Raw genomic sequence first — 27,344 nt, 5'->3', positions numbered from 1 at the left:
TTTATTGGAGTATAATTTCTTCACAACACTGTGTTAGTTTCTGTTGCACAACAAAGCGAATAAGACATATGCATACACATGTCCCCCCATATCCCCTCCCTCTTGAGCCTCCCTCTAATCCTCCATATCCCACCCTTCTAGGTCATTGCAAAACACCGAGCTGATCTCCCTGTGCTATGCTGCTGCTTCCCATCAGCGAACTATTTTACATTCAGTAGTGTATATATGTTGAATTACTCTCACTTAGCTCCAGCTTTGCCCTCCCACCCCATGTCCTCAAGTCCATTCTCTATGTCTACCACTTTATTCCTGCCCTGCAACTAGGTTCACTTTTTTTTTTTAGATTCCATATATATGTGTTAGCATATGGTATTTGGTTTTCTCTTTCTGACTTACTTCACTCTGTATGACAGACTCTAGGTCCATCCACCTCACTACAAATAACTCAATTTTGTTTCTTTTTATGGCTGAGTAATATTCCATTGTATATATGTGCCACATCTTCTTTATCCATTCATCTGTCAATGGACACTTAGGTTGGTTCCATGCCCTGACTATTGTAAATAGTGCTGCAATGAACATTGTGGTATGTGTCTTTTTTTGAATTATGGTTTCTCAGGATATATGTCCAGTAGTGGTATTGCTGGGTTATATGGTAGGTCTATTTTTAGTTTTTTAAGGAACCTCCATTCTGTTTTCCATGGTGGTTTTATCAATTTATATTCCCACCAACAGGGCAGGAGGGTTCCTTTTTCACCACACCCTTTCCAGCATTTATTGTTTCTAGATTTTTGGATAATGGCCATTCTGACTGGCGTGAGGTGATACCTCATTGTAGTTTTGATTTGCATTTCTCTAATAATTAGTGATGTTGAGTATCTTTTCATGTGCCTCTTGGCTATCTGTATGTCTTCCCTGGTTAAATGTCTATTTAGGCCTTCCACCCATTTTTTAACTGGATTGTTTGTTTTTTAGATATTGAACTCCATGAGCTGTATGTATATTTTAGAAATGAATCCCTTGTCAGTTGCATCATTTGCAAACATTTTCTCCCATTCTGAGGGTTGTCTTTTTATCTTGTTTATGGTTTCCTTTGCTGTGCAAGAGCTTTTATTTATTTTATTTTATTTTATTTATTTATTTTTTTGAAAAGTTAAAAATTCCTTAATTTTTTATTCCTGGTACCACTACCACAATTTACAGGGCAATATACCTGATGTAATGAAAAGAAAAAGAAAAAGACAAAGCTACAACAGATAAAAGACCTCAGGAATGTACATCTAATTGACACTACATTGCATTAATCAATAGCTGCACATTTTGCAAACTGTGGCTATGACAGTCCTGAACAAGAAGGGTTTCCTGTTTAAGCTGCTGTAACTTTTCTGACTATGGATCATCGTTCCTTCTGTGGCAGATTTTTACAGTTCCTCTAATGCATTTGGGACCACTGTCTCAAAGTAACCTGCAGCTTTCCTGACAACTCCTCACTCTCTCTCCTGCTAAGAACTGTAGCCCTTTTCTTCTGAGTTTTTAGAACCTTCTGCTACCATATCCACAACTTCCACCACCAGATCCATAACCACCACCATAGGGACTTCCCGAGCTTCTTCCACCAAAACTGCCCCCCTTCATGGGTCCATAATTTGATTGCTGTTGTCCACTATAATTTCCAAAATCATTATAGCTCCCATCACCACCATAGTTACCTCCAAAATTTCCTCCTTCATTGTAACCATCATATCCTCCACCACCGCCACCATATCCACCACCTTGGTTTCCATATCCTGGTCCACCACCACCATAGCCTCCTCTACTACTGTAACCAGGACCACCGCCATAGTTACCACCGTTGCCTCCAAATCCAATATATCCACCATCACCTCCTCCATAACTACCTCTTCTGCCACCACCTCTACCAACATAGCCTCCTCTTCCACCAAAGTTTCCACCACGGCCAAAGTTAACTCCACCACCTCCAAAGTTTCCTCCACGACCCATAAAGTTGCCAGATCCACCTCCACGACCTCTTTGTGATCCAGCAGATTGCATTTCTTCTTTAGAAAGGGCCTTTTTCACTTCACAATTATGCCCATTAATAGTGTGGTATTTCTGAACAACAATTTTATCAACGGTATCATGATCATCAAAAGTTACAAAAGCAAATCCTCTCTTTTTTTCAACTCTGTCTGTCTTCCATAACTTCTATGGTTTCAATCTTGCCATACTTTTCAAAGTAGTCTCTCAAATTATATTCTTCTGTATCTTCTTTAATACCACCAACAAAAATTTTCTTCACTGTTAGATGGGCACCAGGCTTTACAGAATCCTCTCTAGAAACAGCTCTCTTTGGTTCCACTACACGCCCATCAACCTTGTGTGGTCGAGCACATATTGCTGTATCCATCTCTTCAACACAAGAGTAAGTAACAAAACCAAAGCCCCTGGAACGTTTTGTTTGGGGGTCTCTCATCACCACACAATCTGTAAGTGTGCCCCATTTCTCAAAATGTTCTCTTAAGCTATCATCTGTAGTTTCAAAGCTCAGACCACCAATAAACAGTTTTCTCAACTGTTCTGGTTCCTTTGGATCATGGCCCTCCTCCCCCCGGCGGTGGCGGCGACAGCTGGAGTCAGGCTGGGGGCGGCTGGGTGGCGGTTTTACCTCCATTTTGAGACCAGACTCGCCTCTTCCAACTCGAGTTCAATATGGGACCACAAGAGCTTTTAAATTTAATTAAGTCCCATTTGTTTATTTTTGTTTTTATTTCCATTAGTCTGGCAGGTGAGTCAAAAAATATCTTGCTGTAGTTTATGTCAAACAGTGTTTTTCCTGTTCTCCTCTAAGAGTTTTATGGTGTCTGGTCTTACATTTAAGTCTTTAATCCATTTGGAGTTTATTTTTGTGTATGGTGTTAGGGAGTGTTCTAATTTCATTATTTTACATGTAGCTGTCCAGTTTTCCCAGCACCACTTATTGAAGAGACTGTCTTTTCTCCATTGCATGTTCTTGCCTCCTTTGGCATAATTTAGGCACCCATATGTGCATGAGTTTATCTCTGGGCATCCTATCCTGTACATTGACCTATATTTCTGTTTTTGTGGCAGTATCATACTGTCTTGACTACTCTAGCTTTTTGGTATAGATTGAAGTAGGGGAGCCAGATTCCTCCAACTCCATTTTCCTTTCTCTAGATTGCTTTGGCTATTTGGGGTCTTTTGTGTTTCCATGCAAATTGTAAAATTTTTTCTTCTAATTCTGTGAAGAATGTCATTCATAGTTTGATAGGGATTTCCTTGAATCTGTAGATTGCTTTGGGCAGTATAGACATTTTCACAATGTTGATTCTTCCAATTCAAGAACATGGTATATTTCTCCATCTGTTTGTATCATCTTTAATTTCTTTCATCAGTGTCTTATACTTTTCTGCATAAAGGTCTTTTGTCTCCTTAGGTAGGTTTATTCCTAGGTATTTTATTCTTTTTGTTGCAATGGTAAATGGGAGTGTTTCCTTAATTTCTCTTTCAGATTTTTCATCATTAATGTATAGGAATTCAAGAGATTTCTGTGCATTAATTTTGTATCCTGCTACTTTACCAAATTCATTGATTAGCTCTAGTAGTTTTCTGGTAGCATCTTTAGGGTTCTCTATGTATAGAATCATGTCATCTGAAAACAGTGACAGTTTTACTTCTTTTCCAATTTGTATTCCTTTATTTGTTTTTCTTCTCTGATTGCTGTGGCTAGGACTTCCAAAATAATGTTGAATAAAAGTGATGAGAGTGGACATCCTTGTCTTTTTCCTGATCTTGGCAGAAATGATTTCAGTTTTTCACCACTGAATATGATACTTGCTGTGGGTCTGTCATATATGGTCTTTATTATGTTGAGACAGCTTCCCTCTATGCCCAGCTTCTGGAAAGTTTTTATCATAAATGGGTGTTGAATGTTGTCAAAAGTTTTTCTGCATCTACTGAGATGATCATATGGTTTTTCTTCTTCAATTTGTTGATGTGGTGTATCACACTGATTCATTTGTGGATATTGTAAAATCCTTACATCCCTGGGATAAATCCCACTTTATCATGATATATGAAACTTTTAATGTGCTGTTGGATTTCGTTTGCTAGTGTTTTGTGCAGGATTTTTGCATCTACATTCATCAGTGATATTGGTCTATAATTTTCTTTTTTTGTGATATCTTTTTCTGGTTTTGGTACCAGGGTGATGGTGGTTTCATAGAATGAATTTGAGAGTGTTTCTCCCTCTGAATTTTTTGGAAGAATTTGAAAAGGATGACTGTTAGCTCTTCTCTAAATGTTTCATAGAATTCACCTGTGAAACCTGGTCCTGGACTTTTGTGTGTTGGAAGATTTTAAATTATGGTTACAATTTCATTACTTGTGATAGGTCTGTTTATATTTTCTAATTTTCCTGGTTCAGTCTTGGAAAATTTACTTTTCTAAGAATTTGTCCATTTGTTTGTGGTTGTCCATTTTATTGTCATATAGTTGTTTGTAGTTGTCTCTTATAATCCTTTGTATTTCTGCAGTGTCTGTTGTGGTTTCTCCTTTTTCATTTCTAATTTTATTGATTTGTGTCCTCTCCCTTTTTTTCTTGATGAGTCTGGCTAAGCGTTTATCAATTTTGTTTATCTTCTCAAAGAACCAGCTTTTAGTTTTATTGATCTTTGCTACTGTTTTCTTTGTCTCTATTTCATTTATTTCTGCTCTGATCTTTATGATTTCTTTCCTTCTACTGACCTTGTGTTTTCTTTGTTCTTCTTTCCCTAGTTGTTTTAAGTGTAGGGTTAGATTGCTTTTGAGATTTTTCTTGTTTCTTGAGGTAAGATTGAATTGCTATAAACTTCCCTCTTAGAATTGCGTTTCCTGTGTCCCATAGGTTTTGGGTCATCAAGTTTTGTTGTCATTTGTTTCTATGTATTTTTTTAATTTCTTCTTTGATTTCTTCAGTGATCTCTTAGTTATTTAGTAGTGCACTGTTTAGCTTCCATGTATTTGTGTTTTTCATACTATTTTTTCCTATAATTGATTTCCAATCTCAAAGCATTCTGGTAAGAAAAGATGCTTGATATGATTTCAATTTTCTTAAGTTTTCTGAGGCTTGATTTATGACTGAAGATGTGATCTATCCTGGAGAATGTTCTGTGTGCACTTGTGAAGAAAGTGTATTCCTCCACTTTTGGGTGGTATGTCCTATAAATATCAATTAGATTTATTTGGTCTATTGTGTCATTTAAAGCTTGTGTTTCCTTATTTATTTTCTGTTTGGATGATCTGTCCATTGGTGTAAGTGGGGTGTTAAAGTCCCCTACTATTGTTTTGTTACTATCAATTTCTCCTTTCATGGTTGTTAGCATTTGCCTTATGTATTGAGGTGCTCCTATTTTGGGTGCATAAACATTTATAACTGTTATTTCTTCTTCTTGTACTGATCCTTTGAACATTATGTAGTGTCCTTCTTTGTCTCTTGTAACAGTCTTTACTTTAAAGTCTATTTTATCTGATATGAATACTGCTACTCCACCTTTCTTTTGATTTCCATTCTCATGGAATATCTTTTTCCATCCCTTCACTTTCAGTCTGTATGTGTCCCTATGTCTATAGTGAGTCTCTTTTAGACAGCATATATATGGGTTTTGTTTTTGTATCCATTCAGCCAGCCTGTGTCTTTTAATTTGTACATTTAATCCATTTACATTTAAGGTTATTATCAATATGTATGTTCCTATTACCATTTTCTTAATTGTTTTGGGTTTGTTATTGTGGGTCTTTTTCTTCTGCTGTGTTTCTCGCTTAGAGAAGTTTCTTTAGCATTTGTTGTAAAGCTGGTTTGGTGGTGCTGAATTCTCTTAGCTTTTGCTTGTCTGAAAAGCTTTTGACTTCTCCATCGAATCTGAATGAGATCCTTGATGGGTGGAGTACTCTTGGTTGTAGGTTTTTCTCTTTCATCACTTTAAGTGTATTGTTCCACTCCCTTCTGACCTGCAGAGTTTCTGCTGAAAAATCAGCTGATAACTTTATGGGGATTCCCTTGATGTTCTTTTTTGTTTTTCCCTTGCTGCTTTTAATATTTTTTCTTTGAATTTATTTTTTGTTAGTTTGATTAATATGTGTCTTTATTTTTCTTAGGGTTTATCCTGTATGGGACTCTTTGTGCTCCCTGGACTTGGGTGACAATTTCTTTTCTCATATTAGGGAAAATTTTGACTATAATTTCTTGAAATATTTTCTCAGACACTTTCTTTTTCTCTTCTTCTTCTGGGACCCTGATAATTCAAATGTTGGTGTGTTTAGTGTTGTCCCAGAGGTCTCTGAGATTGTTTTCAATTCTTTTCATTCTTTTTTCTTTATTCTGCTCCTCAGCAGTTATTTTCACCATTTTGTCTTCTGGCTCACTTATTAGTTCTTCTGCCTCAGTTATTCTGTTATTGATTCCTTCTAGTGTATTTTTTATTTCAGTTTTTTTGTTGTTCATCTCTGTTTGTTTTTCTTTAGTTCTTCTAGATCTTTGTTAAACATTTCTTGAATTTTCTCAATTGGTGCCTCCATTCTACTTCTGAGATTGTGGATCATCATTACTATCATTACTCTGAATTCTTATTCAGGTAGATTGCCTATTTCCTCTTCATTTATTTAGTCTTGTAGGTTTTTACCTTGCTCCTTCATCCATGACATACATTTTTTCCATATCATTTTTTTTTTCTTTTTATGAGTGGGATTGTGTTCATGCCTTACAAGTGGTTTGGCTTGAGCCTTCCAACACTGGAGTTTGTATGCTGTTGGGTAGAGCTGGGTCTTGGTGCTGAGGTGACAAACTCTGTGCAACCTCACTTTGATAAATATTCCCTGGGGTCTGAGGTTCTCTGTTAGCCCAGTGGTTTGGACTTGGAGCTCCCACCACAGGAACTTTGGCCCAAACCTGGGTTCCTGAACCAAGATCTCGCAAGATGTCTTCCAAGTGCCACATAGCCTAAAGAGGAAGATGTTTGCTCAAGTTATTTTTCAGAGACTTGGAGTCAGCAGCATTGAGTCCTCACTCCAGCCAGCTCTCATTTTAGTTTTTATTTTCATTTCTCTGATTATTAATGATGTTGAGCATTCTTTCATGTGTTTGTTGGCAATCTGTATGTCTTCTTTGGAGAAATTTCTTTTTAGGTATTCTGCCCATTTTTGGATTGGGTTGATTGTTTTTTTGATATTGAGCTGCTTGAGCTGCTTGTATATTTTGGAGATAATCCTTTGTCAGTTGCTTCATTTGCAAATATTTTCTCCCATACTGAGGGCTGTCTTTTTGTCTTGCTTATGGTTTCCTTTGCTGTGCAAAAGCTTTTAAATTTCATTAGGTCCCATTTGTTTATTTTTGTTTTTATTTCCACTTCTCTAGGAGGTAGGTCAAAAAGGATCTTGCTGTGATTTATGTCGAAGAGTGTTCTTCCTATGTTTTCATCTAGGAGTTTTATAGTGTCTGGTCCTACATTTAGGTTTTTAATCCATTTTGAGATTATTTTTGTGTATGGTGTTAGGGAGTGTTCTAATTTCATTGTTTCACATGTAACTGTCCAGTTTTCCCAGCATGACTTACTGAAGGGTTTGTCTTTGCCCCATTGGATATTTTTGTATCCCTTATCAAAGATAAGGTGGCCATATGTGTGTGGGTTTATCTCTTCTCTCATGTTCCATTGATCTATTTTTGTATTTTTGTTACAGTACCATCCTGTCTTGATTACTGTAGCTTTGTAGTATAGTGTGAAGTCACGGAGTCTGATTCCTCCAGCTTCGTTTTTTTCTCTCAAGACTGCTTTGGTTATTCGGGGTCTTTTGTGTCTCCATACAAATGTTAAGATTTTTTGTTCTAGTTCTGTAAAAAAAAGCAATTGGTAATTTGATAGGGATTGCTTTGGATCTGTAGATTGCCTTGGGTAGTATAGTCAATTTCACAATGTTGTTTCTTCCAATCCAAGAACATGGTATATCTCTCCATCTGTTTGTATAATCTTTAACTTCTTTCATCAGTCTTATAGTTTTCTGCATATGGGTATTTTGTCTCTTTAGGTAGGTTTATTCCTAGGTATTTTATTCTTTTTGTTGCAGTGGTAAATGGGAGTGTTTCCTTAATTTATCTTCCAGATTTTTCATCATTAGTATATAGGAATGTGAGATTTCTGTGCATTAATTTTGTATCCTGCTACTTTACCAAATTCATTGATTAGCTCTAGTAGTTTTCTGGTAGCATCTTTAGGATTCTTTATGTATAGTATCATGTCATCTGCAAACAGTGACAGTTTTACTTCTTCTTTTCCAATTTTGATTCCTTTTATTTCTTTTTCATCTCAGATTGCTGTAGATAAAACTTCCAAAACTATGTTGAATAAAAGTGGTGAAAGTGGGCAACCTTGTCTTGTTCTTGATCTTACAGGAAATGGTTTCAATTTTTCACCATTGAGAACAATGTTGGCTATGGGTTTTTCCTATATTGCCTTTATTATGTTGAGGTAAGTTCCCTCTATGCCTACTTTCTGCAGAGTTTGTATCATAAATGCGTGTTGAATTTTGTCAGAAGCTTTTTCTGCATCTATTGAGATAATCATATGGTTTTATCCTTCAATTTGTTAATATGGTGTATCACATTGATAGATTTGTGTATATTGAGGAATCTTTGCATTCCTGGGATAAACCCCACTTGATCATGGTGTATGATCCTTTTAATGTGCTGTTGGATTCTGTTTATTAGTACTTTGTTGAGGATTTTTGCATCTATGTTCATCAGTGATATTGGCTTGTAGTTTTCTGTTTTTGTGACATCTTTGTCTGGTTTTGGTATCAGGGTAATTGTGGCCTTGTAGAATGAGTTTTGAAATGTTCCTCCCTCTGCTATATTTTGGAAGAGTTTGAGAAGGGTAGGTGTTAGCTCTTCTCTAAGTGTTTGATAGAATTCACCTAGGAAGCCATGTAGTTCTGGCTTTTTTTGTTGGAAGATTTGTTTTTAAATAAATTTACTTATTTATTTTAATTTTTGACTGACTTAGGTCTTTGTTGATGTCTGTGGGCTTTCTCTAGTTGTGCTGAGTGTGGCCTACTCTTCATTGCAGTGCACGGGCTTCTCACTGCAATGGCTTCTCTTGTTGTGGAGCATGGGCTCTAGGTGTGTGGGTTTCAGTATTTGTGGTACACTGGCTCAGTAGTTGTGGTGCATGGACTTAGTTGCCCCACAGCATGCGGAATCTTCCCCTATGAGGGCTCAAACCCATATCCCCTGCATTGGCAAGTAGATTCTTAACTGCTGTGCCACCAAGGAAGTCCTGTTGGAAGATTTTTAATCACAGTTTCAATTTCAGTACTTGTGATTGGTCTGTTTATATTTTCTGTTTCTTCCTGGTTCTGTCTTGGAAGGTTGTGCTTTTCTAAGAATTTGTCAATTTCTTCCAGGTTGTCCATTTCATTGGCATATAGTTGCTTGTAGTAATCTCTCATGATCTTTTGTATTTCTGAAGTGTCAGTTGTTACTTCTTTTTCATTTTTACTTCCGTTGACTTGAGTCTTTTCTTTTTTTTCTTGATGAGTCTGGCTAATGGTTTATCAATTTAGTTTATCTTCTCAAAGAACCATCTTTTAGGTTTATTGATCTTTGCTATTGCTTCCTTCATTTCTTTTTCATTTATTTCTGATCTTGTCTTTATGATTTCTTTCCTTCTGCTAACTATAGTGTGTTTTTTTGTTGTTGTTCTTATTTCTCTAACTGCTTTAGGTGTAAGATTATGTTATTTATTTGAGATTATTCCTGTTTCTTGAGGTAGATTTGAAAGTCTTCTTGAAAGAGCAGCTGGAGAGAGGAGGATGTGGGAACTTAGGGATCCATTGGGCCTCTGTACCTTGCCCTATTGGTGTAAACCCTCTGGTGCTCTACATGATGCCTATGAATTCCTAGGGGCTTATATTCTCCTGCCCACTCTGTCCCTAGGCTCCTGCTCTTATCAGATTATATTGTCTCAGCATTTTTGTTTATGAGTGTGGATGACTTACTAAAAACTGGTGGTAACAGACAGTTTTATATCACAGCTTCATAAACAACTGAAAATGCAATGTTATCTAGTCCTCTTCAAAAATCATTCAGTCCTTTCTTGCCAATTTATGCACAGTTCAGTCCTTCTCTCTACTAAGAGCTCCTTTTCTCTTGCAAACTCTCATTCACATCCAACGTGCTTTGCTCTCTTTGGTTGCCTTGACTTCTGCTTATGTGTTTCATCAGAGCTTCACCTTTTACCTCCAAGTTTCTGTGAAGGTATTTTCCTAATAAAAATGGTTCCCTCCATAAAAGAAATTCTATTGATAATGTAATGTGTTTTCAATTCTGATACATAATTCAGAAAAGACTAAATCCCTTCCCCAGCTCATTCAGCATCAATATATTCTCTGGTCACATCCACCTGGAGGCATGATCAAAAGTAAAAATCATATCTACCATTTGTATGGAGAATGTGACTCTTTTACCTTCCTGAACCCTGTATGAAAACGGGTGCTTTTTCCTGTTTAATGATAAATAACTTTTGTGTAGGGATTTCAAACGTGTTATCTCATTTTCACAGGAAGTCAATGCCAAGACAATATTATTACCTCTCTACAAATGAAATATCTAGGGCTCAGAAAGAATTGACTTGCCCACCAGCAAGCAGCTGATAAAGCAGCAAGGCCAAGGCCAGCTTCCAAGGCCCCTCTTTCCACTGTAACACCATGCCTGTCTGATTTCAGTGTTTCTACTTCACAATTACAGGTCTTTTTCAATACTGTGGCTTAATTTTTTTTTCTTTTTTTTCTTTCTTTCTTTTTTTTTTTTTTTTGCGGTATGCAGGCCTCTCACTACTGTGGCCTCTCCTGCCGTGGAGCACAGGCTCTGGACGTGCAGGCCCAGTGGCCATGGCCCACGGGCCCAGCTGCTCCATGGCATGTGGGATCCTCCCAGACCGACGCACGAACCTGAGTCCCCTGCGTCAGCAGGTGGACTCTCAACCACTGGCCACCAGGGAAGCCCCTGTTGCTTAATTTTTATATCTTAATGGGTTCCTTCCCTTTATAACCACAGTGTGATGCCTGAGTTCCTACCTATAGTGGAGTCATACTTGGCTTCACGAGATGTTTGGTTTGACATGGGTTTTCTAGACTTCCTGTGTAAAATTCACCAAAAGATCACCAATTCTGCAGTTTCTGCTTTAAATTTTTGAGGGTTAATCATGGGCGACTAGGTAGGAGGGTCTTATCCTCAGTTCTTGTTTCCTAAATAATGGATTTTCAAGGACTGTGTTGATAAATACTGGCAGAATTTGAAATCTGTATTTCCTTTGCTGACTCACTCTCAGTGTGCATCACACAGATGTTATAGCATCATTTGCCATCCACAGAGCAGAAACTCCTAGTATAGGAGCCAAGTGCATTTAAACATTTGTCTACCAGTGTTAATGTATTGGCCTTCATCTCATTCATCTTTGTTAGTAATCAGGCAAGACATCATAAATTGTTTCTTCTTTAATTTTTTTTCTCTAAATAACATAGTGAATATTGATGTAGCCAAGAGTTCAGTGAGTAGGTGTGATGGATGGTTATTAGGAGAAAAAAAAATATCAATGTAGTATAACCTCAAGACTCAACTTGAATTCCACTTTAGGAAACTGTTTTGTGGTTTAGAAAGAAATGATTTTGATACCAGTTGTCTGTGACTTGACAAGAAAAGAAAAACAAAATGATCTGATGACAGTTCTGTTCAAAACATTAAATCTCAGACAATGGAAGTTAGAAATAGTACAATCTCTGGATGGAGCTTTTGGGACAGAGGTCTCCTCCTGCAATGCTAGATTCTCCTAGTACTAAGGAGTTTCATGGTGAGAAACTGTGTCATAGGGGACAAAACATGGACTTGAAAGTTAAAGCTGGATTTGAATCCAGCATCAAAAATTGTAACCATGTTATATGAATTTTACCTCAATTCTAAAAATAAAAAGAAAATTGTAAACATGACACAGTGTTTAACTGTTCTGAATCTTACTTTCTCTACCTCTATAGTAGGGATAATAATGCCTACTTTGCAGGTAATGATTATCAATAATGCGTGTGCAATGTTTGACATAGACACGTGCTTAGTAGAGAGTAGCAATTATTCTTACACTTTCTATCAAGGATTATTTTGTAGAGACATTATAAGATTATTTTCTTACTGATTCACAAATGAATATTTTTACATATGATTCACTCAAGAGCAAATGGTGGTGTAAAAAGTCCCCCTGTCCTTCTTCTTAATTAACCTCTCTGAGATCCCTGGTCTTAATCTACAAAACTGAAAGGATAATGCTACTAATAATGTCTACCTTAAATATATATCAAGATTTCTGTGAGAGCAATTGAGATATAATATCCAAAAATACTTTGCAAGATGTAAAATATGTTGCAATAGTATTTTTAGGCTTCTTTTCTCAATATTGAATGTTAGTACTTTTAGGAGACTCAGTCTTTTGAAAGACTGATAGCAACGAAGATGTGCCTTTTTCTACATGTGGGTTTTGTAGCAGACCTCAAACTCGTATAGGTAATGGCCAGGAAAATTAATTTCTTATAGGAATTTGTCGTGTCTGACCAGGTCTTCTTCCCTCATTTGTCTTCTAGTCATTCTGTTATAAGTAAACAGCTGTCTGCTCAAACACCATTGAGCAGTGGAGATAAAAACTGTCCAGCAGAATAGCCAATAATAATTTGGATAGCTTGTGATGGAGAATGACCAGCAAAAAAGCTACAAGAGCATAGTGGGTACTTCCTTATTTTTAACCAGAGTCTTATATATTTGGGCTTTTATTTTTAAGTTGTGAAATGGGTTGTGGGGATGGGTGTCATTCATATTTGTTATAATAAGCCAAATAATACAGAGTGTATAATAAATAAATGCTCTTCCCTTCTCTTTTTTAATCCCAACTTTCAGAGGTATAAAATATTGACAATTAGATGTGGATTCTTCCAGATATAAATGAGTTTTTCAGCTATAGTGAAAGCCATCAGTGGAGTGACTTTGAAAGCTGAGATAAGGAATCAATATATGTGTCCTTCAGATATAGAACCTCCTGCTGTCAGGCTTTCAAAACAGTCACAAGCAGATTATCTGGGAGATAAATGAGTCTTGGAAACTGTGCATAAGAATACAAACATGACTAAATATGTATGGTATACTTGAAAACTGTTAAGAGAGTAAATCCTAAAAGTTCTCATCACCAGGAAACTAAACTTATTGTAGTAATCATTTCACATTATATGTTAAGTCAAATCATTAAGCTGTATGCTTTAAACTTATACAGTGCTCTATGTCCATTATATCTCAATCAAACAGAAAGAAAAAAAGAACGCAAATAATTATTTTCCAATGACATAATCCCCCTATGCACACATATGGAAGATAATTTATAATCTGATCATGACACATTTTTTGCAGAAAAAAATTGAAAATTCCCTACCTTGATGCCTAAAAAAAGTCCTTATTCCTTAGAACTGAATTTGAGAGTCTTCTGATTTAACTCCAATCTCCTTTTCCAGTTTCACTTTCCACCACACACAAAATCTTAGGTTTGGGAACTCCAAAGATCATCCATCCACAGCAATGCCTCTCAAATGGCAAGATGTGTACAGATCACCTGGGGGTGTTTTTTAAACCCAGATTCTGATTCAGTAGCCTGCATGGGGATTGAGTTTCTGCATTTCTAGCAAGTCCTCAGGCCTTGAGTAACCACGCATTGAGTAACAAGTTTTGAATTTCCTTGGATAGTGCTTCCCTCTATTTGTCTAAGGTGTGTCTCTGTAGCTATTTTTCCATTAATCTTAGTTCCAAACATATCAAGGTTGAATCCCTTTTCCACCTAAAAGATCTGTAAATATTTGAAGACAGTTATCAGGTCGCTTCTAGGTAAACATCCCCATTGCCTTCAACCATTCCCTCATGTCAGGACATTGCCATCCTTACATGCCCAGTATTTCATCCTTACTTCAGTGACATTGCTACTCAGTTTGTTCTGGGTCAAAGACCTTCTTCTCCATCCCATTTGCCAACAAGGGAGTTTGGGTATGAAGAATGGATCGTTGTTTTTTTTTTTTTTTTAATATGCAGATGGAGAAGGAATTCAGAGAAAAAAGTAAATGGAAAAATCCTGAGTCAAGAATATGCTTGACCTCTGAGAAACAACAAAGAACCAGAGTAGGTGGAGTGGAGTGAACAGATGCAAAGAGAGAGGTGAGGGCCTCCCTGGTGGCGCAGTGGTTGAGAGTCCGCCTGCCGATGCAGGGGATACGGGTTCGTGCCCCGGTCTGGGAGGATCCCATATGCCGCGGAGCGGCTGGGCCCGTGAGCCATGGCCGCTGAGCCTGCGCATCCGGAGCCTGTGCTCCGCAACGGGAGACGCCACAACAGTGAGAGGCCCGCGTACGGAAAAAAAAAAAAAAAAAAAAGAAAGGTGAGGGGGTGACTGCACAATAAGTAAGGCCACTTGACTTTTACTCTAAGGGAGATGGTTGTAAGGAAGAAATTTAAACAGCTGGCCTTTAATTTAACTTTTTGATCCATTCTCTTGATTATTGGGGCAGAGACTCCCAGAGAAAGAAAGAAAGAGGGTAACCAATTTAACCTCCTTGTAACGTGCTGTTAACTAGACCTTCTGGTAAATAGACTTGTGGTATTTGTTAAGAGGAGAGTCCTTCTTTACAGAAGGCTCATAGCAGTATATCTCTGGTTTAAGATTGCTTAGGGTAAACAAACCTAGAATCTATGGGTTTATGAGGCATGGCTCTCTGGAAAAATGTCACAAGCCTTATGATGATAGGAGATTAAAATAGAGAAATTTCATTACCTAAATACTTCCTCCTCTGTGAGGTGACCCACAAACTTTACTTAGAGACTTTATGTAACATCTGGGCCAGAGGTCATGTGTTTGTTGTGGGAAGAAAGAAGCTGGGAAGCCACATGGTATCCCAGACCTTTCCCTACTTTGCTTGTGTCTTTGAAACTATTAGGAAAGCACAGTACTGAATAAGATCTCTTGTTTGTGTTAGTCTGATATGGGAATCCATTTTTTTTAATACAGGTAATTTTTATTTCAGAGATTCCTAGAAACATACATGAGGGAGTATGGAAAATGAGACAGAGAAGGGAGAAAAGCCAATGAAGAATACAATAATGTGTGAATTATGCTGTAATAATTATGTACATAATCCTTTAGAAGACCTTCGAGAAACAGGAATCCAATTCTTTAGTTAATTCATATGGGGAGCCATTGAAGAGCTGAGTAGAATGTCATGTTTAAGCTGATGTTTTACAAGGATCACCCTGGCTGTTGTTTTAAATATAAACTCTATAGGGGCAAAGATAGAAGCAAGAAGACCATTTTTGGGCTATTTAAGCAATCTAGATGAGAATTGATGACTTGGACAACTTGGGAGTGATGAAAGGTGGTGCAGAAGACTTTGGGAGGAGATCAGAAGTTTCCTTTAGACATGCTACCATTGAGTTACCTATTGGTCATGTAAATGCATGTGCTACATAAGCAGGCCCATAGTTCAATGGAAAGATCTGGTCAGAAGGTATACATTCTGGAGTCAGCACCATATACATGCATATTGTAGAAGAATGAATATAGAGAAAGAAAAGGTCAAGATCTAAGCTCTGGAGACCTCTAAAATGAAAGAGATGGGTGAGATGAGAAGGAAGCAGTAAAGGAATCTGAGGAGGAGAAAAACAAAGTGAGAGTAGTATTCTAGAAGCCCAGTGATGACAGTCTTTCCAGGAGAAGCAAGTAGTTGACTGGGACAAATGCTGCTTCAAGATCATGCAAGATGTGACTAAGAATTGGCTCTAGAAATCTGCAAGTCATTAGGGCCTTGGTAAGAGCTGTCTGGTTGGAGAAGTGAGAGTAAAGGCATGATCGAGGTGCTCTCTAGGGAGAATTGGAGGACAGAAATGGGAGATGCAAAAGAAAATTCTATTGAGGAGTTTTGCAATTAAGGGAAGCAAAGAAATGGGGGAGGTACTTGGCAGAGAGTGTGGATGTGAGAGAGGATTATTAGTTATTATTGTGTGTTTTCCTAAGATGGAACTATAACAGCATGTTTTAATACTGGTGGGAGGGGAGAACTACAAGATGGTGGAAGAGTAAGACATGGAGATCAACTTCCTCCCCACAAATACATTAGAAATATATCTACATGTAGAACAACTCCTACAGAACACTTATGGAACACTAGCAGAAGACGTCAGACCTACCAAAAGGCAAGAAACTCCCCATGTACCTGAGTAGGGCAAAAAGAAAAAGAAAAAACAGAGAAAAAAGAATAGGGACAGGACCTGCACCTCTGGGAGGGAGCTGTGAAGGAGGAAAGGTTTCCACACACTAAGAAGACCCTTTGTGGGTGGAGACTGTGGGTGGCAGAGGTGGGGAAGCTTTGGAACCACAGAGGAAAGCACAGCAACAGGGGTGTGGAGGGCAAAGTGGAGAGATTCCCACACAGAGGATCAGTGTTGACCAGCACTCACCAGCCTGAGAGGCTTGTCGGCTCACCCGCCGGGATGGGCAGGGGCTAGGAGCTGAGGTTCAGGTTTCCATTGGATCGAAGGGAGAGGACTGGGGCTGGTTGCGTGAACATAGCCTGAAGGGGGTGCACTACAGCTAGCCAGGAGGAAGTCCTGGAAAAAAGTCTGGAGCTGCCAAAGAGGCAAGAGACTTTTTCTTCCTTCTTTGATTCCTGTTGCATGAGGAGAGGGGATTAAGAGCACAGCTTAAAGAGCTCCAGAGAAGTGCATGAGCCGTGGCTAAAAGTGTGAACCCCAGAGAAGGGCATGAGATGCTAAGGCGGCTGCTGCAGAATTTACCAACTTGCAGCATCCAAAAAGGAGACCCCAAACACAGTAAGTTAAGCAAAATGAGAAGACAGAGAAACACACAGCAGATGAAGGAGCAAGGTAAAAACCCACCAGACCTAAAAAATGAAGAGGAAATAGGCAGTCTACCTGAAAAAGAATTCAGAATAATGATAGTAAAGATGATCCAAAATCTTGGAAATAGAATGGAGAAAATAAAAGAAACATTTAACGAGGACCTAGAAGAACTAAAGAGCAAACAAACAGTGATGAACAACACAATACTTGAAATTAAAAATTCTCTAGAAGGGATCAATAGCAGAATAACTGAGGCAGAAGAACGAATAAGTGACCTAGAAGATAAAATAGTGGAAATAACTACTGCAGAGTAGAATAAATAAAAAAGAATGAAAAGAATTGAAGACAGTCTCAGAGACCTCTGGGACAACTTTAACACACCAACATTCGAATTATAGGGGTCCCAAAAGAAGAAGAGAAAAAGAAAGAGACTGAGAAAATATTTGAAGAGATTATAGATGAAAACTTCCCTAATATGGGAAAGGAGATAGTTAATCAAGTCGAGGAAGCACAGAGATTCCCATATAGGATAAATCCAAGGATAAACACGCCAAGACACATATTTAATCAAACTATCAAAAATTAAATACAAAGAACAAATATTAAAAGCAGCAAGGGAAAAACAACAAATAACACATAAGGGAGTCCCCATAAGGTTAACAGCTGAACTTTCAGTAGAAACTTTGCAAGCCAGAAGGGAGTGGCAGTACATATTTAAAGTGATGAAGGAGAAAAACCTACAACCAGGATTACTTTACCCAGCAAGGATCTCATTCAGATTTGATGGAGAAATTAACAGCTTTACAGAAAAGGAAAAGTTAAGACAATTCAGCACCACCAAACTAGCTATACAACAAATGCTAAAGGAAATTCCCTAGGCAGGAAACATAAGAGAAGGAAAAGACCTACAGTAACAAACACAAAACAATGAAGAAAATGGTAATAGGAACATACATATTGATAATTACCTTAAATGTAAATGGATTAAATGCTCCAACCAAAAGACATAGATTGGCTGAATGAATACAAAAACAAGACTCGTATATATGCTGTCTACAAGAGACCCACTTCAGACCTAGAGACACATACAGACTGAAAGTGAGGGGATGGAAAAAGAAATTCCATGCAAATGGAAATCAAAAGAAACCTGGAGTAGCAATTCTCATATCAGACAAAATAGACTTTAAAACAAAGGCAATTACAAGAGACAAGAAGGACACTACATAATAATCAAGGGATCAATCCAAGAGGAAGATATAACAATTGTAAATATTTATGCACCCAGCATAGGAGCACCTCAATACATAAGGCAAATACTAACAGCCACAAAAGGGGACATCAACAGAAATACAATCATAGTAGGGGACTATAACACCCCACTCTCACCAATGGACAGATCATCCAAAATGAGAATACATAAGAAAACACAAGCTTTAAATGATACATTAAACAAGATGGACTTAATTGATATTTATAGGACATTCTATCCAAAAACAACAGAATACACATTCTTCTGGATTGCTCATCGAACATTGTCCAGGATAGATCATATCTTCAGTCACAAATCAAGCCTTGGTAAATTTAAGAAAATTGAAATCATATCAAGTATCATTTCCAACCACACCTCTATGAGACTAGATATGAATTACAGGAAAAAATCTGTAAGAAATACACACACGTGGAGGCTAAACAACAGACTACTTAGTAACCAAGAGATCACTGAAGAAATCAAAGAGGAAAACAAAAAATGCCTAGAAACAAATGACAATGAAAACACGACAACCCAAAACCTATGGGATGCAACAAAAGCAGTTCTAAGAGGAGAGTTTATAGCAATACAATCCTACCTTAAGAAACAAGAAACACCTCAAATAAACAATCTAACCTTACACAAAAGCAATTAGAGAAAGAACAAAAAAAAAGCACCCCAAACTTGGGCTTCCCTGATGGCTTAGGGTTTGAGAGTCCGTCTGCTGATGCAGGGGACACAGGTCCATGCCCCAGTCCGGGAAGATCCCACATGCTGTGAAGTGGCTAGGCCCATGAGCCATGCCCTCTGAGCCTGTGCATCCAGAGACTGTGCTCTGCAATGGGAGAGGCCACAATAGTGAGAGGCCTGCATACCACACACACAAAAAAAACCCCCACCAAACTTAGCATAAGGAAAGAAATCATAAAGATCAAATCAGAAATATATGAAAAAGAAATGAAAGACACGATAGCAAAAATCAATAAGACTAAAAGCTGGTTCTTTGAGAAGATAAACAAAATTCATAAATCATTAGCCAGAATTATCAAGAAAAAAAAGAAGACTCAGGTCAATAGAATTAGAAATGAAAAAAGGAGAAATAACAACTGATACTGCAGAAATACAAAAGATCATGGGAGATAACTACAAGCAACTATATGCCAGTAAAATGGACAACCTGGAAGAAATGGACAAATTCTGAGAAATGCACAACCTTCTGAGACTCAACCAGGAAGAAATTGAACATATTAACAGGTCAATCACAAGCACTGAAATTGAAACTGTGATTAAAAATCTTCCAACAAACAAAAGCCCAGGACCAGATGGCTTCACAGGCGAATTCTATCAAACATTTAGAGAAGAGCTAACACCTATCCTTCTCAAACTCTTCCAAAATATAGCAGAGGGAGGAACACTCCCAAACTCATTCTACGAGGCCACCATCACTCTGATACGAAAACCAGACAAAGATGTCACAAAGAAAGAAAACTACAGGCCAATAGCACTGATGTATATAGATGCAAAAATCCTCAACAAAATACTTGCAAACAGATTCCAACAGCACATTAAAAGGATCATACATTATGATCAATTGGGTTTTATCCCAGGAATGCAAGGATTCTTCAATATACATAATTCAATCACTGTGATACACCATATTAACAAATTAAAGGAGAAAAACCATATGATCATCTCAATAGTTGCAGAGAAAGTTTTTGACAAAATTCAACACCCTTTTATGATAAAAACCCTGCAGAAAGTAGGCACAGAGGGAACTTTCTTCAACATAATAAAGGCCATATATGACAAACCGACGGCCATCATTGTCCTCAATGATGAAGAACTGAAACTATTTCCACGAAGATCAGGAACAAAACAAGGTTGCCCACTCTCACCATTATTCTTCAACATAGTTTTGTGTTGTATGGTATTTCTATGTTTAGTTTTTTAAGGAACCTCCATACTGTTCGCTACAGTAGCTGTATCAATTTACATTCCCACCAACAGTGCAAGAGGGTTCCCTTTTCTCCACACCCTCTCCAGCATTTATTTTTGTAGATTTTTTAGTGATGGCCATTCTGACTGGTGTGAGGTGATACCTCATTGCAGTTTTGATTTGCATTGCTCTAATGATTAGTGATGTCAAGCATCTTTTCATGTGTTTGTTGGCAATCTGTATATCTTCTTTGGAGAAATGTCTATTTAGGTCTTCTGCCCATTTTTGGATTGGGTTGTTTTTTTTTTTTATATTGAGCTGCATGAGCTGCTTGTATATTTTAGAAATTAATCCTTTGTCAGTTGCTTCATTTGCAAATATTTTCTCCCATTCTAAGGTTTGCCTCTTCCTGTTGTTTATGGTTTCCTTTTCTGTGCAAAAGCTTTTAAGTTTCATTTGGTCCTATTTATTTATTTTTCTTTCCATTTTTCTACAACATGGCTCAAAAAGGATCTTGCTGTGATTTGTCATAGAGTGCTCTGCCTATGGTTTACTCTAAGAGTTTTATAGTGTCTCGACTTACATTTAGGTCTTTAATCCATTTTGAGTTTACTTTTGTTTATGGGGTTAAGCAGTGTTCTAATTTCATTCTTTTACATGTAGCTGTCCAATATTCCCAGCACCACTTATTGAAGAGCCTGTCTTTTCTCCATTGTATATCCTTGCCTCCTTTATCAAACATAAGGTGACCATATGTGTGTGGGTTTATCTCTGGATTTTCTATCCTGTTTCTTTTATCTGTATTTCTGTTTTTGTGCCAGTACCATACTGTCTTGATTACTGTATCTTTGTAGTATAGTCTGAAATCAGGGAGTCTGATTCTTCCAGCTTCATTTTTCATTCTCAAGATTGCTTTGGCTATTCAGGGTCTTTTATGTTTCCAAACAAATTGTGAATTTTTTTGTTCTAGTTCTGTGAAAAATGCCAGTGGTAGTTTGATAAGGATTGCATTGAATCTGTAGATTGCTTTGGGTAGTAGAATCATTTTCACAACGTTGATTCTTCCAACTGAAGAACATGGTATATCTTTCCAACTATTTGTATCATCTTTAATTTCTTTCATCAGTGTCTTATAGGTTTCTCAGTACAGGTCTTTCACCTTGTTAGGTAGATTTATTCCTAGGTATTTTATTCTTCTTTTGCAATGGTAAATGGGAGTGTTTCCTTAATTTCTCTCAGATATTTCATCATTAGTGTATAGGAATGCAACATTTCTGTTCATTAATCTTTGTATCCTGCTACTTTATCAAATTCTTTGATTAGCTCTAGTAGTTTTCTGGTAGCATCTTTGCATTTCTCTATGTATAGTATCATGTCATCTGCAAACAGTGACAGTTTTACTTCTTTTCCAATTAGGATTCCTTTTATTTCTTTTTCTTCTCTGATTGCTGTGGCTAAAACTTCCAAAACTATATTGAATAATAGTGGTGAGAGTGGGCAACCTTGTCTTGTTCCTGATCTTATTGAAAATGGTTTTAGTTTTTCACCATTGAGAATGATGTTGGCTGTGGGTTAGTCATATATGACCTTTATTATGTTGAGTTAGCTTCCCTCTGTGCCTACTTTCTCAGGGGTTTTATCATAAATGGGTGTTGAATCTTGTTGAAAGCTTTTTCTGCATCTATTGAGATTATCATACATTTTTTATCTTCAATTTGTTAATAAGGTGTTTCGTACTGAGAGATTTGTGTATATTGAAGAATCCTTGCATCCCTGGTATAACCCCACTTGATCATGGTGTATGATCCTTTTAATGTGCTGTTGGATTCTGTTTGCCAGTATTTTGTTGAGGATTCTTACATCTATGTTCATCAGTGATATTGGCCTGTAGTTTTCTTTCTTTGGGACATCCTTGTCTGGTTTTGGTATCAGGGTGATGGTGGCCTCGTAGAATGAGTTTGGGAGTGTTCCTCCCTCTGCTATATTTTGGAAGAGTTTGAGAAGGATAGGTGTTAGCTCTTCTCTAAATGTTTGATAGAATTCGCCTGTGAAGCCATCTGGCCCTGAGCTTTTGTTTGTTGGAAGATTTTTAATCACAGTTTCAATTTCAGTGCTTGTGATTGGTCTGTTCATACTTTCTATTTCTCACTGGCTCAATCTCGGCAGTTCTGCATTTCTAAGAATTTGTCCATTTCTTCCAGGTTGTCCACTTTATTGGCATAGAGTTGTTTTTATTAATCTTTCATGATCCTTTGTATTTCTGCAGTGTCAGTTGTTACTTCTTTTTCATTTCTAATTCTGTTGATTTGAGTCTTTTCCCTTTTTTACTTTTTGAGTCTGGCTAATGGTTTATCAATTTTGGTTATCTTCTCAAAATCCATCTTTTAGTGTTATTGTTTTTTGCTATTGTTCCTTCATTCCTTTTCATTTATTTCTGATCTGGTCTTTATGATTTCTTTCCTTCTGCTACCTTTGGGGGTTTTTTGTTCTTCATTCTCTAATTGCTTCAGGTGTAAGGTTAGGTTGTTTTTTTGAGATTTTTCATGTTTCTTGAGGTAGGATTGTATTGCTATAAACTTCCCTCTTAGAACTGCTTTTGCTGCATCCCATAGGTTTTTGGTCATCGTGTTTTCTTTGTCATCTCTTTCAAGGTATTTTTTGATTTCCTCTTTGATTTCTTCAGTGATCTCTTGGTTATTTAGTAGTGTATTGTTTGGCCTCCATGTGTTTGTATTTTTTACAATTTTTTTTCCTGTAATTGGTATCTAGTGTCATGACGTTGTTTATTTTAAAGTCTATTTTGTCTGATATGAGAATTGTTACTCCAGCTTTCTTTGATATCCATTTTCATGGAATATTTTTTCCATCCCATCATTTTCAGTATGTATGTGTTCCTAGGTCTAAAGTGGGTCTCTTGTTGACAACATGTATATGGGCCTCCTTTCGTATCCATTCAGCCAGCCTGTGTCTTTTGGTTGGAGCATTTAATCCATTTACATTTAAGGTAATTATAGATATGTATGTTCTTATCACCATTTCCTTAATTGTTTCGGGTTTGTTTTTGTGGGTCTTTTTCTTCTCTTGTGTTTCCCACTTAGATAAGTTTCTTTAGCATTTATTGTAAAGCTGGTTTGGTGGTGTTGAATTCTCTTATCTTTTGCTTGTCTGTAAAGGTTTTAATTTCTCCGTCAAATCTCAATGAGGTCCTTGCTGCGTAGAGTAATCTTTGTTGTAGCTTTTTCCCTTTCATCACTTTGAATATATCCTGCCACCCCGTTTTGGCTTGCAGAGTTTCTGCTGAAGGATCAGCTGTTAGCCTTATGGGGATTCCCTTGTATGTTATTTGTTGCTTTTCCCTTGTTGCTGTTAATATTGTTTCTTTGTATTTAATTTTTGATAGTTTGATAAATATGTGTTTTGGTGTGTTTTTCCTTGGATTTATCCTGTATGGGACTCGCTGCTCTTCTTGGACTCGATTGACTATTTCCTTTCTCATATTAGGGAAGTTTTCAACTATAATCTCTTCAAATATTTTCTCAGTCCCTTTCTTTTTGTCTTCTTCTCCTGTGACCCCTATAATTCGAATGTTGGTGCATTTTATGTTGTCCCAGAGGTCTCTGAGGCTGTCCTCAATTCTTTTCATTCTTTTTCTTTATTCTGTTCTGTGGTAGTTATTTCCACTCTTTTGTCTTCCAGGTCACTTATCCATTCTTCTGCCTCAGTTATTCTGCTATTGATTCCTTGTAGAGCCTTTTTAATTTCATTTATTGTGGTGTTCATCATTGTGTGTTTGCTCTTTATGTCTTCTAGGCTCTTGTTAAACATTTCTTGTTTTTTCTCCATTGTATTTCCAAGATCTTAGATCATCGTTACTATCATTACTCTGAATTCTTTTCCAGGTAGACTGCCTATTTCCTCTTCATTTGTTTGTTCAGGTGGATTTTTACCTTGTTCCTTCATCTGCTGTGTTTTCCTCTGTCTTCACATTTTGCTTAACTTACTGTATTTGGAGTCTTCTTTTCACAGGCTGCAGGTTCATAGTTCCCATTGTTTTTGTTGTCTGCCTCCAGTGGGTAACGTTGCTTCAGTGAACTTTTAGGCTTCCTGGTAGAGGGAACTTGCGCCTGTGTTCCAGTGGATGAGCCTTGATATTGTCTTTTTGGTGGACAGGACCATGTCTGGTGTTGTGTTTTGGGGTGTCTGTGAACTTATTATGATTTTAGGCAGCCTCCCTTCTAATGGGTGGGGTGTGTTCCTCGTCTGCTAGTTGTTTGCATGGAGTGCCCAGCACTGGAGATTGCTGGTCATTGAGTGGAGCTGGGTCTTAACATTGGGATGGAAATCTCTGGGAGAGCTCTCAGTGATTGATATTATGTCGGGCTAAGAGGTCTCTGCTTGTCCAATTTCCTGAACTCAGCTCTCCCACCTCAGAGTCTCAGTCCTGACAGCCAGCCAGAGCATCATGACCGTCAGCCTCACAGCTCAGAAGAAAACATAAGAAAGAATAATAAAATAAATAAAGTTATTTAAATAAAAATAAAAAAGTATTATTAAAATAAAAAAATTAAAAATAATAAAAGGAAAATGAAAGAGCAACCAAACCAATAAACAAATCCACCAGTGATAACAAGCACTAAAAACTATACTAAGATAAACATAAAAGTAAGAAACTAGTCAGTCACATACAGCAAACCCCAATTTTGGGATGATTCGTTGTCTTTTCAAGTATTCCAGAGATGTAGGATGCATCAAGTTGATTGTCAAGATTTAATCCGCTGCTCCTGAAGATGCATGGAGAAATTTCCCTTTCTCTTCTTTGTTCACACAGCTCCTGGGGTTCAGCATTGGATTTCGCCCCACCTCTGCATGTAGGTCGCCCTCTGGTGTCTGGTTTTGGCCCAGACAGGAAGGGGTTAAAGCAGCTGTTGATTAGGGGGCTCTGGCTCACTCAGGCTGTGGGGAGGGAGGGGTACGGAATGCATGGCTAACCTGTGGTGACAGAGGCCGGTGTGACTTTGCAACAGCCTGAGGCATGCTGTGTGTTCTCCTGGGGAAGTTGTCTGGATCAGCGGACTCTGGCATTGGTAGGCTGCACAGGGTCCCAGGAGGGGAGGTGTGGATAGTGACCTGTGCTTGCACACAAGATTCTTGGTAGCTGCAGCAGCATCCTTAACATTTCATGACTGTCTCTGGTGTCTGTGCTGATAGCCGTGGCTCACGCCTGTCTCTGAAGATTGTTTAGGCGATGATCTGAATCTCTTCGCTTCATGCACCCTGAAGCAATTGTCTCTTGACTCTTAGGCAGTTCCAGACTTTTTCCGGGACACCCTCTTGGCTAGCTGTGGTGCACTAGCCCCCTTCAGGCTGTGTTCACGCAGCCAACCCCAGTCTTCTCCCTGGGATCTGACCTCCGAAGCCTGAGCCTCAGCTCCCAGCACCCACCCATCCTGGCGGGTGAGCAGACAAGCCTCTCAGGCTGGTGAGTGCTGGTTGGCACTGATCCTCTGTGCAGGAATCTCTCTGCTTTGCCCTCTGCACTTCTTTTGCTGTGCTCTCCTCCATGGCTCAGAATCTTCCCCCTTCCTCCACACCCCGTTTCCACCAGTGAAGGGGCTTCCTAGTGTGTGGAAACCTTTCCTCCTTCACAGCTCCCTCCCACTGGTGCAGGTCCCATCCCTATTCTTTTGTCTCTGTTTTTTCTTTTTTCTTTTGCCCTACTCAGGTACGTGGGGAGTTTCTTGCCTTTTGGGAAGTCTGAGGTCTTCTGCCAGTGTTCAGTAGGTGTTCTGTAGGCGTTGTTCCACATGTGGATGTATTTTTGATGTATTTGTGGAGGGGAAGGTGATCTCCACCTCTTACTCCTCCACCTTTTTGAAGGTCCTCGAGGAATACAGAATTTAAGGGCACAGTGCAAGTGGGTGGGTAGATAGATTTAGTGGTGAGAGCAAGTAGAAATTTTCTTTTGGTTGTTACTATTTTTCTCAGTGAAGTAGAAAGCAATTTTCTGGCATCAAACTCTTCTAAGTGTAGTCCATAGAATAGTAACACAATGACATGTGGGAGCTTATTGAAAATGTACACTCTTAGGCTTTACCTTCCATTTCCTGAGTTAAGATCTTTATTTTAATAAGAAACCTTAAGTGATTCTTACACACATTAAAGTTTGAGGAGCACTGGTCTGGAATGGTGCTGCTCAAAACATAGTTCACACATCACTGCCAGTCTGCTAATAATATTTGCTACTGGCCTGCAACAAGATTTGTAAGGCAAATGAGAGTACTCATTCAGAAACTTTTGTAGGAATTTGACATTGCTGTGACATTGGATCATGTGATCACAGGACTCATCTTGAACAGAATGTAGAACACTTTGGGTATTATGGAACTCAAGAGGTAAATCACATGATGCAAGCTATGTCCTAGGTATAGGGCAGTTAAGACCATGTTACAATGTGTGACATTTCAAATTAATTTGCCAGTTTTAAAGTTCCTTAAATGTAGAATCCTTTTTTTTTTCATTGAAAGATAATTTAAATTGAATGATAACTTATAGAGTAAATTATTCAAACTAATGATGGATTGAAGATAATTTTAAAAATAAACTATTAGGATGCAAGCATCTACAGCAAAAGGCAATGAGGTATCTCCCTCTTGTGATCTGTGATTTTTCTGTCCCCCCCACTCCATGCTCCACCAAACCCTCTTTCTTACTCCTTAGAGAAAAGAGGGGAGTTCTGTTTGTTGTACAAATGCATCTATATGAGACTGGAAAGGGATGCTTTAGTCTTTGCATCAGGTGATGATGTGTATATATGTACTGAAGTGAGTCTAACATTGATTCACTAAATGGGAATATATAGTAAGGAATTTGGCCTTGGCAAAAGAGAGGTCTGGCCTTTGCCTTTGGCTTTTGGGAGGTAATCTAAGTCATACCTGATAGGAGTGTCTTGTTTAGACTGGCCACTCTGACAGTCTTAGGGTGGAAGTTGGCTATGCCAGAATGACCAAAACATGTTATTTAGGGTAAGGGATTTGGCGTCATGTGGTATCAGTCTACCTAGAAGCTAAATTGCACCATCTGGAAAATCAATTGTCAGTCAATCCTGCCTACATAACAAAGTTCCAATAAAATCTCTGGATGCTCTGGAATTTCAGGTGAGCTTCGCTGGTTGGCAATGCTCCATACAT

At 38.0% G+C, this 27,344-nt stretch overlaps 1 pseudogene across 1 annotated transcript; it reads right to left on the bottom strand.

Moving 5' to 3' along the window:
• Positions 1-1,138: 1,138 nt before the first annotated feature.
• Positions 1,139-2,671, bottom strand: LOC309801613 (heterogeneous nuclear ribonucleoprotein A3-like; annotated as a pseudogene). Its single transcript has one exon. The product of its transcript is annotated as a heterogeneous nuclear ribonucleoprotein A3-like (transcript).
• Between the last annotated feature and the right edge of the window lie 24,673 nt (positions 2,672-27,344).

Source organism: Mesoplodon mirus (genome assembly GCF_964341445.2).
Source record: "Mesoplodon mirus genome assembly, chromosome: 3".
NCBI classification, from domain to species: domain Eukaryota; kingdom Metazoa; phylum Chordata; class Mammalia; order Artiodactyla; family Ziphiidae; genus Mesoplodon; species Mesoplodon mirus.
This window is presented reverse-complemented; position numbering and strand designations above follow the sequence as displayed.